Source organism: Pseudorasbora parva, chromosome 23 (genome assembly GCF_024679245.1).
Source record: "Pseudorasbora parva isolate DD20220531a chromosome 23, ASM2467924v1, whole genome shotgun sequence".
In the NCBI taxonomy this organism is placed as follows: domain Eukaryota; kingdom Metazoa; phylum Chordata; class Actinopteri; order Cypriniformes; family Gobionidae; genus Pseudorasbora; species Pseudorasbora parva.
Genome location: NC_090194.1, coordinates 21,190,835 through 21,203,915, shown reverse-complemented (window position 1 = coordinate 21,203,915; position 13,081 = coordinate 21,190,835). Strand labels below are relative to the sequence as shown.

The 13,081-nt window shown below is 36.7% G+C and overlaps 1 protein-coding gene across 2 annotated transcripts in view; it reads right to left on the bottom strand.

Moving 5' to 3' along the window:
* The window catches only part of psd3l (pleckstrin and Sec7 domain containing 3, like), a 189,029-nt gene that overhangs the window by 160,534 nt on the left and 15,414 nt on the right, over positions 1-13,081 (bottom strand). The gene's annotated exons all lie outside the window — the stretch shown is intronic.

The following is a 13,081-nucleotide window of genomic DNA, read 5'->3' as shown; positions in this document are numbered from 1 at the left end:
AAAATTAACTTATTTTACTTGAAAGTCTTTCCCCTCCTCCACAGTTTGCAGTTGTATATATTCAAATATGCTGAGGCAAAACGTGTTGCAGCAGGTTTCACAACAATGATGCCGAACTAATGCACTAAGTTTAGAAATGCAAATAAAGATTTCTGTGAACAGTTTTATTTTCATGTGCACCTCACACAGAAAACATATCCTTCAGAGGACTTCACTTTCACTGTATGGAAAAGAGCAAAGTGAACATTGTGCTAGATTTGCTAGAGTTCCACAGAAGAAAGTCAGTCATACAGAATTGGGGCAATGGTGAGTAAATGAACCTTTTTGATTCTAGAGTAAACTGTTTCTTTAAATCCAGCCAGCGGCATGAGTATAAGGCTGTCTGTGTGAATCTAGTGTTCCTGTCATCACGCTGACGCTCCCGCAGGAGGCCGGTCGCTATGACTTGCTCCAGGCGGCTCAGGAATGTTTCTCTTTCCAGAAACGGGGCTGATTTTTTAATACCAGTGTCTTTTGTAGCTGGCAAGTAATTGACCACAATCTAGCCACATGACGGCGCATGTGGAATTACTGGAACTGAACTCCATGCGGAATAAAACGGTTTCCGCTTTCAATTTCACAAGAGAAGTCAGTCTTAGTGAAAGTCTGACCTCAGAGTTTAGGTTTGCCTGTCTTCCCCTGTTTGTCAAGATCAGAGTTCACGGACTGTGGAAATACCAGTGCCTTCTGATTCAGACATCTTTATCAGACCCCATCTATAAAACAAGCTCAAAGTCTAACGTCAGCTTCAGAGCTGAGCGTGTTTTTAACGTCAGCTTCGGATCTGACAGAGGAAACCCATTACTGAGATTAACAGCAGCTTCCCTGAGCTAAGAGTCAGGAAGTAAAATCTAGTGATAAATCCAGTTATTGACTAGTCCAAGATCTCCACAAAAGACTTGAGTCGATCTGTTTAAAGGTCACCTTTTCCAGTCAGTTGTGATTGGAGATATCTCTGTTCAGTTGTCTGATGTACAAAATGTCCTTATGGCCATGAAAATGAAACTGAATGTTATTCCACTCAAACAGTTTTGAGCATAACTGTCACATGCCTGTCCTGTTTTGTGTGCACATGTGGGTTTTGTCATGTCTCCGGTCTACTGTCAACCCCGCCCTTCTTGTTATCTGATTATTGGTTAATTTGCCCCACCTGTTCCCTCTTGATTTCTTCCCCTTATAAGCTCCTTGTGTTTGTCAGTCTGTGTTGGATCCTTGTGTACTGTCTACGTCTTCCGTTCCCCTGTGACTTCCTTGTGGTATGTGTTCAGTTTCAGTTTATGTGTTTTCTAGTTACGTTTTCCCCCTCGTGGGTTTTGTTTTGCATTTATGTTTTATTTGTTATAAATAAATATTTAATCATTTTCTGCACTTGAGTCCTCGCACCATTTTCCCTTGTTTGTGACGTGACAGAAAATTAACCAATAATCAGATAACAAGAAGGGCGGGGTTGACAGTAGACCGGAGACATGACAAAACCCACATGTGCACACAAAACAGGACAGGCATGTGACAATAACGCAAAGTTCTAGGAGCAGTTAGAAGAACACTCATTGAGCTTTCATTATTGCGTTATGACTGCACCTCAAAACCTCATAAGATGTTACTTAGCATTCTTAGTCATAGACTCAGGAATAGAATGAATGCTGTCATCTTTGACTTGCTCAAAATGTCCTGAGGTGCAATCCATTGTGAACAGCATGCAGAAAAACAAACAAAACAGGAAATTATATTATATAGCACATGCCTACACTCCTAGTCAATAAGGATAATCCAGCAAGTCATCCTCAATAAACCCATCTACGGTGTGACGATCTTTCTATTATTTATATTCTTGTGTAATCGACGCGGCATCCTCAATAAACCCGTCTCTTGCATGATACCCAGAAATTTCTAATATTCCGATCTAATATGATTTCTGACCTGTAAGGTTGCCAGAAAAATAATCATACACGGTTTGATTATAGACCAGAGGAGAACTGGCACCCCAACTGAGTCTGGATTCTCCCAAGGTTTATTTTTCTCCCTCATGCCCTGATGGAGTTTTGGTTTCTTGCCACTGTCGCCTTTGGCTTGGCTTGCTCAGTTGGGGACACTAAAATTATGATCTAAGTTATTCAACTAAATATACAAATAAAATTCATTTATTAGGTCTTATTTAATTCTATAAACTATAAAACGTATCTGCCAACATTGTCGCTATATGATAAATTAAAATAAGATGATAACATCACGGTTTTCTCCAGAACAACGGTACAGCCGAATTAAATTTTGTTGAAATATTGTCCTGTTTAACACTGTGAAGCTGCTTTGAAACAATCGTCATTGTAAAAGTGCTCTAAATAAAGTTGATTGATTGATTGATTGATTGATTGATTGATTGATTGATTGATTGATTGATTGATTGATTGATTGATTGATTGATTGATTGATTGATTGATAATCAGGTTGGAAAATGTCATGTGATACAATTATTACATTTAGTTACATTTAAATACTATATACAGTTTAAATACTATATACATTTTTTCCAATATGTTTTTACTAATTACATTATGCTTTCAACACATTATGTTTTTAGATATTTTAAATGTAAAATATTTTCAGAACCATATAGCCTAAAAACCGATTGTTCAAATGCAATATGAAGGTAAAGGCACATGTATCAAACACAACACTTCATTCATACAGAATAAAGTTTCACAAAGGTCTTTGCACTTCTTCAAAAAAGAACAATGGAACAATGAGGAGCTTGAAGGTGGTGAAACTGTGCAAAATTAAAGATTATAAATGGTGACATTTATTACGAAACTGTATATACAGCCAAGGCTTTGCTTGTGCTGTCAAACAAACTTGATACTGACACATTGCCTATGAGTCAAAATCTGGGGTAATAATGAAACAACAAATGTGATTTTCACTATTAAACAGGACCTGCATTTTCATGGGTTTCAATAAAAGATTGTTGTTATAAGAGACTACTTCATCAAAACCACTCCTTTCCTGGTAAAAAAGGAAGGAACTTGTTTTTCCAAGTCAATGAACTTGCAACAGCTGAATGTAATCTTTTTGTAGAGCCAAACATGTCAGTCTCTAAATAACATGTGATATCGAAAATCACGAAATCACTCCATGAAATAAGTATAATGATAATAAAAAATAACTAAGCATAAAGCATGTATAATGTCTATAACACGTTTTAAAATCCAACATTGCGCACCCTTTACGTGTATGCTATCATGTCCGTCAAAAACTTAGGCTGGCTGTCAGTTGGAGTATTAGAAGTAGAAACAGACACAACTCAAGCATGGCCATCAATCACTCAACTGAATACTTGCTGGTCAAGAAATTAATAATTATTACCTTCCGTATTTTATGAAAAGCAGCAGTCCAGGGAATATTCGCAATTCCTGGAAAACCTGCACTTTCGGATGTTTTGAATCCATCATAACTTTCCGAGAAGAGAGAGAAAATGGTGGCCAGAGATGCTTCAAGTCTGTCAGAGACCATAAAGTACGTGATACATCTTCACTCAATAGACTACAAATGCACTTCACTCACTGAAATTGAATGAAACTTCAAAATGCAGCTAAACAGGTGTTGGTTTTGACAGAAATATTTTTATGCACAAACTACACCTTCTGATTCTGACATTCCTGATTTGAATATTTTCACTGATTTTCTATTTTTTATAAAGATTTTTTTTCCAGAATTTTGGCAATAGATGAACTGTTAAATGAGTGATCTTTAGATGTGCCACTGTAATCGGCCAATTCGACTGATGTATTACATATTATGAATTTTAATTTCAGATTTTAATAACGTCTCCTCCGTCTTTCGGATGAGACATTAAACCGAGGTCCTGACTCTCTGTGGTCATTAAAAATCCCAGGATGTCCTTCGGAAAAAGAGTAGGGATGTACCTCTGGCCAAAATTATTATTATTATTAATTTTATATAATGTATTTTGAATCTTCTCAGTTTCTTAAAAGATTAAGGCAATTATAAAAGTTTGATACAAATTTTAATATTTCAGTATTAAATTTCTATATTTTTACATGATTTGTTTTATTGAATAATACATTTCTTTTAGTAGATTTTGACTCCTATAAACATTGCATCTTTTATTCTACATCATGTGTGTCCCTTGGTAACAATGTCTGAAAGCTTTGTTTTGAGAAAACATTAAGTTATTCAAAATAATGTGTGATTGGAGCTAAATGGAGAGGAATAAATTGATGTACCTCATAGCTGGGCACTATGTGTACTTTCATAGAAAAAAATAAGTGTAATAATTTTGTTGAATTTTAGGATGCTGTATGTCATCTACCTGCCACATCCAGTGTGCTTCCCCATAAACCACAGCGTTCATTATATTTTATAGAGATGGTATCAAAGGAGAACTTGTCTTCCCACTGAGCTTTGGATGAGAACAAATCCTGAACTGAGCAGAACAAAGACATCATGGTTTTTAGCAAAGTTTCTTTATAGTCGATTTAACTTGTTTTATAATTGACTGAATTTTGCGACATCGACACTGTTTTTGAACTGAACTGAATCAACATTGAACTGACTCAAAGTTTAAAAAAAAAAAAATTGTCTTTTGTAGAGCTGCTAATAGATAGAGTTGAACATATCTGATGAACTTTACAGTTACTGAACTGAAATCAACTATAAACTGACTTTAGCTGAATAATGGCACTATTCTTTGAGTATTTTTAAAGTAGCTTTAAAACAGAGTTTGGACTTGTCTTGTCATTTAAAATGCTTGCATCACTCATTGTTATTTTCCTGTTTGTTAATATGAAGCTGCTTTGAAACAATCTGTATTGTATAACGCGCTATAGAAATAAAGGTGACTAGACTTATACTGTAGCACTTACAAGGAAAAAAAACATGAAACTTGTGTCCTTTATTTTTTTGTAAAAAGGACACAAGTTTCATGTTCTTGTCCCTATAAGTGCTACAGTATTAGAAACGCTTAAGTTAGGCACCAAAATATACAATATTGTTAGATAAGTCCATACATACCATTCATGTATGCGCGCTGCAAAATATCATTGCGCCGCTGCACCCATGGCACGGCAGCAAATTTCCTGGATTATTACGCAGTAATGATAATATAGTTCCTAGCCATATAAGATTCCGTCAATCTTAGTACACGATGTAACTATACACATCTCAACATGTAAATAGGAAAATCTTGCCGTTATTTTGTCACTTATTAAGCAATAAGCTAGCTGGAGCCGTTTACCTCCAATCTTTGTGCTAAGCTAGGCTAGCGGTGGGTGCGTCAGACAGAGTTATGGCATGAACGGAGATGAGAATGGTACGTATGGACTTATCTAACTTTGGGGGATACAGTCAGTGAGCAAGCTAAAGTCCCAAAAAATCAGTGTTTCTTTAAGACAAGAAGTTCATAAAATAAGGGTGAACTGAGGATGAACCAATTCTGACAATCCAGATATTTCACAACAGTGAGCAAAGACTGAGGATACATGTTTTTAGCTCAGGGTAAAACATGTATTTAAGACACATTGACAGCATGTCAGCCTGTGATCTTCACTCCTCTAACACAATAATTATTCTCTGAGCAGGAATAACACGCTATTTCTGAGTATGTTTAAGAGCTGCAGCTAAACAAGGCTCATGTTTCTACTTCATTAAATATGGTACAGCATTTTATAGGAATTTACAATCAAAATATAATTTAAAGGTCCCGTTCTACGCGATTCCATCTTTCAAACTTTAGTTAGTGTGAAATGTTGCTGTTAGAGCATAAATAATACCTGTAAAATTATAAAGCTCAAAGTTCAATGCCAAGCGAGATATTTTATTTTAAGAGATTCCCTTTCAAAGCCTACAGCGAACGACCGGTTTTGACTACACCCCTGCACTTCCTTCAGGAATGACGTCACTAGAACCGTTTGTTGACTAACCCTCCGCCCACAAGAACATGCAAAATAGGGGGCGTGGTCTTGTTGCTCTCCCACGTGGAGAAGAGCGCGCATTCAGCGCTTGCATCTCCCCGTTATGGTAAGAGGCGGGACCTTTCCGGGCAAAGTGCACTAAGCTGCTGTCCAATCACAACACGGGAAGCGCTGGCCCAATCAGAACTCGTTACGTGTTTCTGAAGGAGGGACTTCATAGAACAAGGAAATCATCAGGCCGTTTTTAGGACAGAGGAAACAGCGCTGTACAGATAAGTAAATTGTGTGAAAAATACTGTTTTTTTACACGCGAAACATGAACTCATGTTATATTGCACACTGTAAACATAATCAAAGCTTCGAAAACACGCAAAGAACGGGACCTTTAAATAACTGTTGTGATCACCAAATTTATTATAAGGTCACAATTTTTGCTCACAATTTTTTTTTATCTTTTTGTCTGGCCACAGAATACACATAAAAGCAAGGTCTGATTGAGCTCCAATAGAGAAGACCACCCTGTTTCCAAAAATCATTTGTTTGACCTTCCTAAGGCTGACAAACTCTTTAAAATAAATTTTAAACACTGTTCCTGAATATTATATCCTCAAAGTTTATCTGTGCGCTGCACAATTTACAGAGAACAGCTTCCAGAAACTAAGAGAGAGTACAATGCAGGCTACACACAAAAGCTTCTCCTGAAATGGAGCAGTTCCCACTTTGTCGGGACAATCTGATGTTTGTGGATCACAAATTGTAAGTATGTCTTATTATTTCTAGTTCCGCTATTATTAACAGTTCAAATTATAAGTTTTAGGTTGTTGCTACAATATAAACAAAGCAAAAAGCTGCCTGGCTCCGCTCGACTGCTATCCGACAGTGTTGATACAGTGCTTACTGTAGCTTTTGTAACTCTCGCTTTGCTAAGACTGTCCTTAGTAGAGGTCAATGTTGAGGTCAAATTAACCATGGCTTTGTGATCAGTTACTCTTTGTATCACCATAGTTTTCTGACAGGTCTGACAGATACTTCGTATCTAAAATGCATAAGAAAATTCTGATGCAAAGTCTGTGCATGAAATCAATTCTGCACGATCCTCGTTTGTTAACATTCTGAAGTCTGAATCAGCCTTGAATTGGTTTTAAAAATTACGCCATCCTTAATATTTACATCTGAGTAGAGCTCACGGTGCTGTAATGTCAGATATGTGAAAAAATAATGTTTTTTGAACAATCAAGCATGAAAGTATATGCTTTATGACTTTATAAAAGGGCATAATACAAATTACAAATATTCTTTTCAATGTGTCACTTAAAATGAGCTCAGGAAAACTGCATGTATAAAAATTAGAAAAGAATTACAAAAATATTGTATATATGGAATATAGATTGTCACACTCCTTACAACTTAAAATGCATATATATGTAAAACTAGCCACAAGTCTCATTATTAGCAATACTTAGCCTAAAGATAAAGTAAGTAGCAAAGAATCCCCAAAATAAATTAGATGTACTTGTGTTTGTTTGTATCATAGTGACTGTCCTGTTCACGACTCAATACTACTCACTTTATCCCATTTTCAGATGCTTTTAGTTGTGGCATAAATCATGGTCATGGGCAACAAAGTGCCTTTTAAAAGACTATCTCTGCAAGGGCATCTTTTGTGTCTGTATGATACTGGATAATTTTTAAATCTACGACCAATGCCATGTCAGCCAGAGAAAACAAGAATTCTAAACAACTGAGTGCACTTTTAATATCAGTGGTGCATAAATGTTCAGCTGCTACTGTGGGAAAGGCCCCTAAAGTGCACTAAAGCGTGTCATTACGGCCAAGCAGTGCCAAACCTGCTGTCAAAATGAGGAAGCACCTTGTGAGAGTATTTTTCTTTTAAACTGAGTGCACTCAATTATGCAGGTTGTGGGTGTTTCCTCAAAAGGAAAATACAACAAACAGCTCAAGCACAACCAGCTATAAGAGCAGCGTCCAGCAAATAGTCTGCAAATATGGTTAAATCTCACACTCCTAAACCAGGACTAAAGCAGCCAGTTAAACTGGCTCTTCGCTTAGAACAGTGTTTCTCAATCGGTGGGTTGCAAAACCACTTGAGTGGGTAGCAGAGTGCATAGTAAAAGAAACAGCAACAACAACAAAAAATATTCTCTATATATCAGTTTTTCTGATGCAAGACTTATTTTTTTGAACGCAGTTTAAGTAGAGCTGCATGATTCTAAATAAACTGAGAATCAGCTAAACAAACCAGTATGTAATTTACCAAAGGTTTGAACAAAATGTTAAATGCTGCAGTCTATTTAAAATGTTTCATCTGTTTGAATGAATGATTCAATGGCTCACTCATAAATACCTCACTTGTTTCATTACTGGATGAATAAGCATTTTTGATCACATTTCTTGAATGAATGATTCGATTAAAAATACATCTGTTTACTTTAAAGTCTAACCTGGTGGCGTAATGTTACTTTCAAAAGGTGATTTTCTCTATTTTGATCGCTACTGTAGACATCAGTGTTTATATCACATCTATACACTTTTATTCCAGTGCTTCTGTGATAATATGAGCTTTTGTAAGACAGAAATAACGATACCTGAAAAGACGATACTTAAGCAGTTTCATACTTATACATGACAATTGCTCTCCTTGTCAAAGGTTTAATAAAAACAGGCAAATCGTTGTCATTTAGAAATCATGTGGGTGTTTGAATCAAGATCACCATCTTGATTAATCTTGCAGCTCTAAGTTTAAAGTTGCCCCTCTATTATGTCATTTTAAAATCTCCTAATTTTGTTTAGTTTTGGTCTCCTAAAACAGGTTTACATAGCCTGACAAGCCAGACCCACATCAAGATGTTTGGTCTGGAAACTCACTATTGACAGGGCTCAATCCGAGAGGCGGGATAAACGGTTGTCTTTCAAACTCCCTCGGCACACGATAGGATAGCGCTACAACCAACCAGAGCAATGTGAAGCAGAGCTCATTGATAGATTAAAAATTCACCGTATCCCGTCGGCAAAACTCCGAACACATCTTCCCTTTTTAAGAATGATTTCAGTGCCGTTGTTTGTTCTTTTCTCAGACAAAAGCTTAACTCCAAGTCTTCCAGAGTCACGGTCAAAGCCACTGTGTTTACTAGTAGCACACAAGCGCAACTCGGCCGCTATTATGTTAAGCCCCGCCCACCGACCCCATACACGATGTGATTGGCCTGACCAGAGTTTGGTTGGTACAGCTCAGAACTGTATTGAGAGTTGCTAGACGATACTCGCGGCAGATTAGATTTGCTGCCGCTAGGGTGCGTCTAGATTTCTAGACTAAGGTTTACATACATCAAAGGTCAATGATTTTCAACCGATTCGATGGATGAATCAGTTCTCTAGATCCCTCCTTTCCGCGAGCTATTCTGCTCTAACTGGCCAGACAGCTCAATCTGTTGTGACAGGTTTACCGCTTACAGCGTGTGTCAAAAACCATAAATGTCCATTACCAACAACTTCAACTGCAAAGACTTCCTAAAGCTCAGCATTTGTACACACTGTAAAGACAGCAACAAGGGGGAAAATTTTACCATATATGATATATCATATTGATAAATCAATCTAGGCGCTATTCTGATGATGAAGATGCAGTAGTCAGTAAAATGACGTCTGAGGGCTGGTCAAGTTGTTCGCAAGCTTAACATACATCATAGGCGGGTATTATGCAAATGTGTCTTCTAGTGATGTAGAACCGTAAAGCAGTAAGATCTGAACTAAAAACTACTCATTAAGACGGTTCAGAGTCAATTCTTTCTTTTGGAAGACAATAACTATGTGCACTTTCAGCTTTACAACTTTGCAGAACGTTTACAGTCACAAACAGCTATTACGCACCGCATGAAAGGAAATATTCAAAAAAAACATAATGGGGCACTTTAAGTAAAGAGTGCCAGAGAAAAATGTGTTGTCCTGATTCAGTATCTGCAAGTAAAATGTCATTAATAGTAGACCATACTTTAACAAAATGTCCCTTCAGTAAAAGACTTTGCACTAGATAAGCTATAAGGATGGTTTTAATACTCAGGAAGTTAATGGATGTCATCATTTTCTGGTTTTAAATCAACTTAAAATCACTGACACTGATTGATTCTTCCTCCATATTGTGAATCCCTACCAGACACATGAATCAAACATGACCTAGTTATGTCTATGATGCTTACAAATCAAAATAAATTCATGATATCATTCTTCAGAATTTGAAACCTCTGAAACATCACTGCTTATTTTTCAACCCATTCCCTCCAACCACCCATCTATCACGTATGACCATCTAATCAATACACCAAGGATGAAATAACCAAATCAGTCATTATTCCTCAGAGAATATCCTCAACTTTATATTGGATGACTTTTGATTTGATCCATTTTCACTTTATAATACATTATATGATTTGATCAGTTACATATCACCATTTTAAAACACTTGACATCATTTGAGATTCTACGAAATGACTATATTAAGACGTTTATGTTTAGGAGATTATGATCCTTCAGTTTTTAGTTTTTTATGAATGAATGTAATACAGCTAACTAGTGTTGTCACAATACTGGAATTTCTAACTTCGATACGATACCTGGAAAAGTATCGCTATTCGATACAATTTTTGATACCACTGAGAAAAAAAATGCGGTAACACTTTATAATAACGTTCAGTTGTAAGTCATTTACAAGTGATTAGTAAATAATTAACTAATGATTTATGAAACATGACTACGCGTTTATTAATGATTAATGAGTGATTTGTTAATTATTTTACATATATTTAGTAGATTCAGTTATAAGTAATTTACAATTGATTAGTTAATGATGAACTAATGATTTACAAAACATGACAATGCATTTCATAAATGTTGGTTGTTTTTTGTTGGTTTAACTTAAAAAAGTAAGTAACCTGGTTGCCTTAAAATTTTGAGTTTATTGAAATTAAAAATTTGAGTTGATACAATGAAGGAAATTTGTTTAATAAATAGAAACTCAAAATATTATTGTATCCGAACCACATAAAACATATGTGAAAATAGCACTATTTGGCATGTTTCACTGCATCATCAGAAATAAAACACACACAATTACCCAATATGCTTACAAAATCTTTTAATAATATTTGAATAAAGGTTGTCGAAGCTCAAAAAATGTTCATTGTATTAACTCAAAATTTTAATTTCAATGAACTCAAAATTTTAAGCAACCAGGTAACTTTTTTCTAAATAATTTTTTACAGTGTAGATAATGCTAATAATTTACAAATCATGATTATACATTCATAAATGAATAATATGCTAACGATTTACAAATCTGTCATAAGTTAGGCCTATCTTTAAAAAAATAGCATTTCATAAAATAATCAATCAGATCCTTAGTAAATGGTTAAGTTACTAGTTAATATATTATTAATCACTGAAATGATCTCAATAAATTGTTAATCATGAACAAATGATGATCAAACCATTAGTAAATGATGAGTAGCCTATATAATGTATTAAGACCCACAAAATTCAGTCACACCAACACTATAACCGGAGGGAATGAGAGGGTTCATGTCAACTCACTGCCGGTCTGAGAGGAGAGCAAGAAAGAACAGCTAGTATCGCTGTATCTAATGTAGAAATTATGTACAAAATATTTCAGTACATATCGAAATATCAATATTTTTTAAAAACAGCAAACTCAGCCTCATTTAATTGTCTTCTTATATCATGGTTTTGCAGATGACAAACAAAAAGAGCTCCATTAAAAAGCAATGGAGCAATTTGACTTTAATACTTAATGCTTACTGGAAGCATTTTCTAAGAAAAAGGTGGAAAGGATCAACACACTGCCAATGACTCAGCCTAGGACAAACGCAGCAATGATGAACTTATCTGCTTGTATATACACCGATCAGGCATAACATTATGACCCATTATTGTGTTGGTCCCCCTTTTGCTGGCAAAACAGCCCTGACCCTGGCCTGATAGCATGAGGATTAGAGAGGGCAAAGAAAACTATTTTTTTAAACTACTATTTTTCTACATGCCAGCCAAAGAGAGTTTTCTGTATGTGTTTTGTTATGAAGACCATGATGCAGTGCTTGTTAAAAGAAACACCATTCTCTCTTGGCCTTAGCTCCCATTTTACAGAGCGTTTTTACTTGAGGCAAGGACTCCACTAGACTCCTGAAGATTTTAGCAGCAGATCCTTTAAATCCTAGAAGTTGCAAGGTGGGGCCTCCATGGATCGGACTTGTTTGTTCAGCACTTCACACAGATGCTCGATTGGATTAAGATCTGGGGAATTTGGAGGCCAAGTAAACACCTCAAATTTATTGTTGTGCTCCTCAAACCATTTAAGCTTTGTGACAGGGCGCATTATCCTGCTAAAAGAGGTCGCAGCCACCAGGGAATACCATTTCCATGAGAGGGTGTAAATGGTCTGCAACAATGCTTAGGTAGGTACAAAGTAACATCCACATGGATGGCAGGCTCAAAGGTTTCAGCAGAACATTGCCCTAAGTGTCACACTGCCTCCGCCGGCTTGCCTTTTTCCCATAGTGCCTCCTTAGTGTCATGTGTTCCCAGGTATGCGAAACACACGCACCCGGCCATCCATGTGATGTAAAAGAAAATGTGATTTATTAGACCAGGCCACCTTCTTCCATTGCTCTGTGGTCCAGTTCTGATGCTCACGTGCCCACTGTTGGTGCTTTCGGCGGTGGACAGGGGTCATAATGAGCACCCTGACTGGTCTGCGGTTATGCAGCCCCATACACAACAAACGGAGATGCACTGTGTATTCTGACAGCTTTCTATCTGAACCAAATTAATATTTTGATCAATTTGAGCTACAGTATAGCTGGTCTATTTGATCAGACCACAGGGGTCAGCATTCCCTCCTCATATGCATCAATGAGCCTTGGCCACGCATGACCCTGTCACCAGTTCACCACTGTTCCTTCCTTTGACCACATTTGATACATGCTGACCCCTGCAGATCGGGAACACCCCACAAGAGCTGCAGTTTTGGAGATGCTCTGACCCAGTTATCTAGCCATCACAATTTGGCCCTTGTCAAGCTCGCTCAA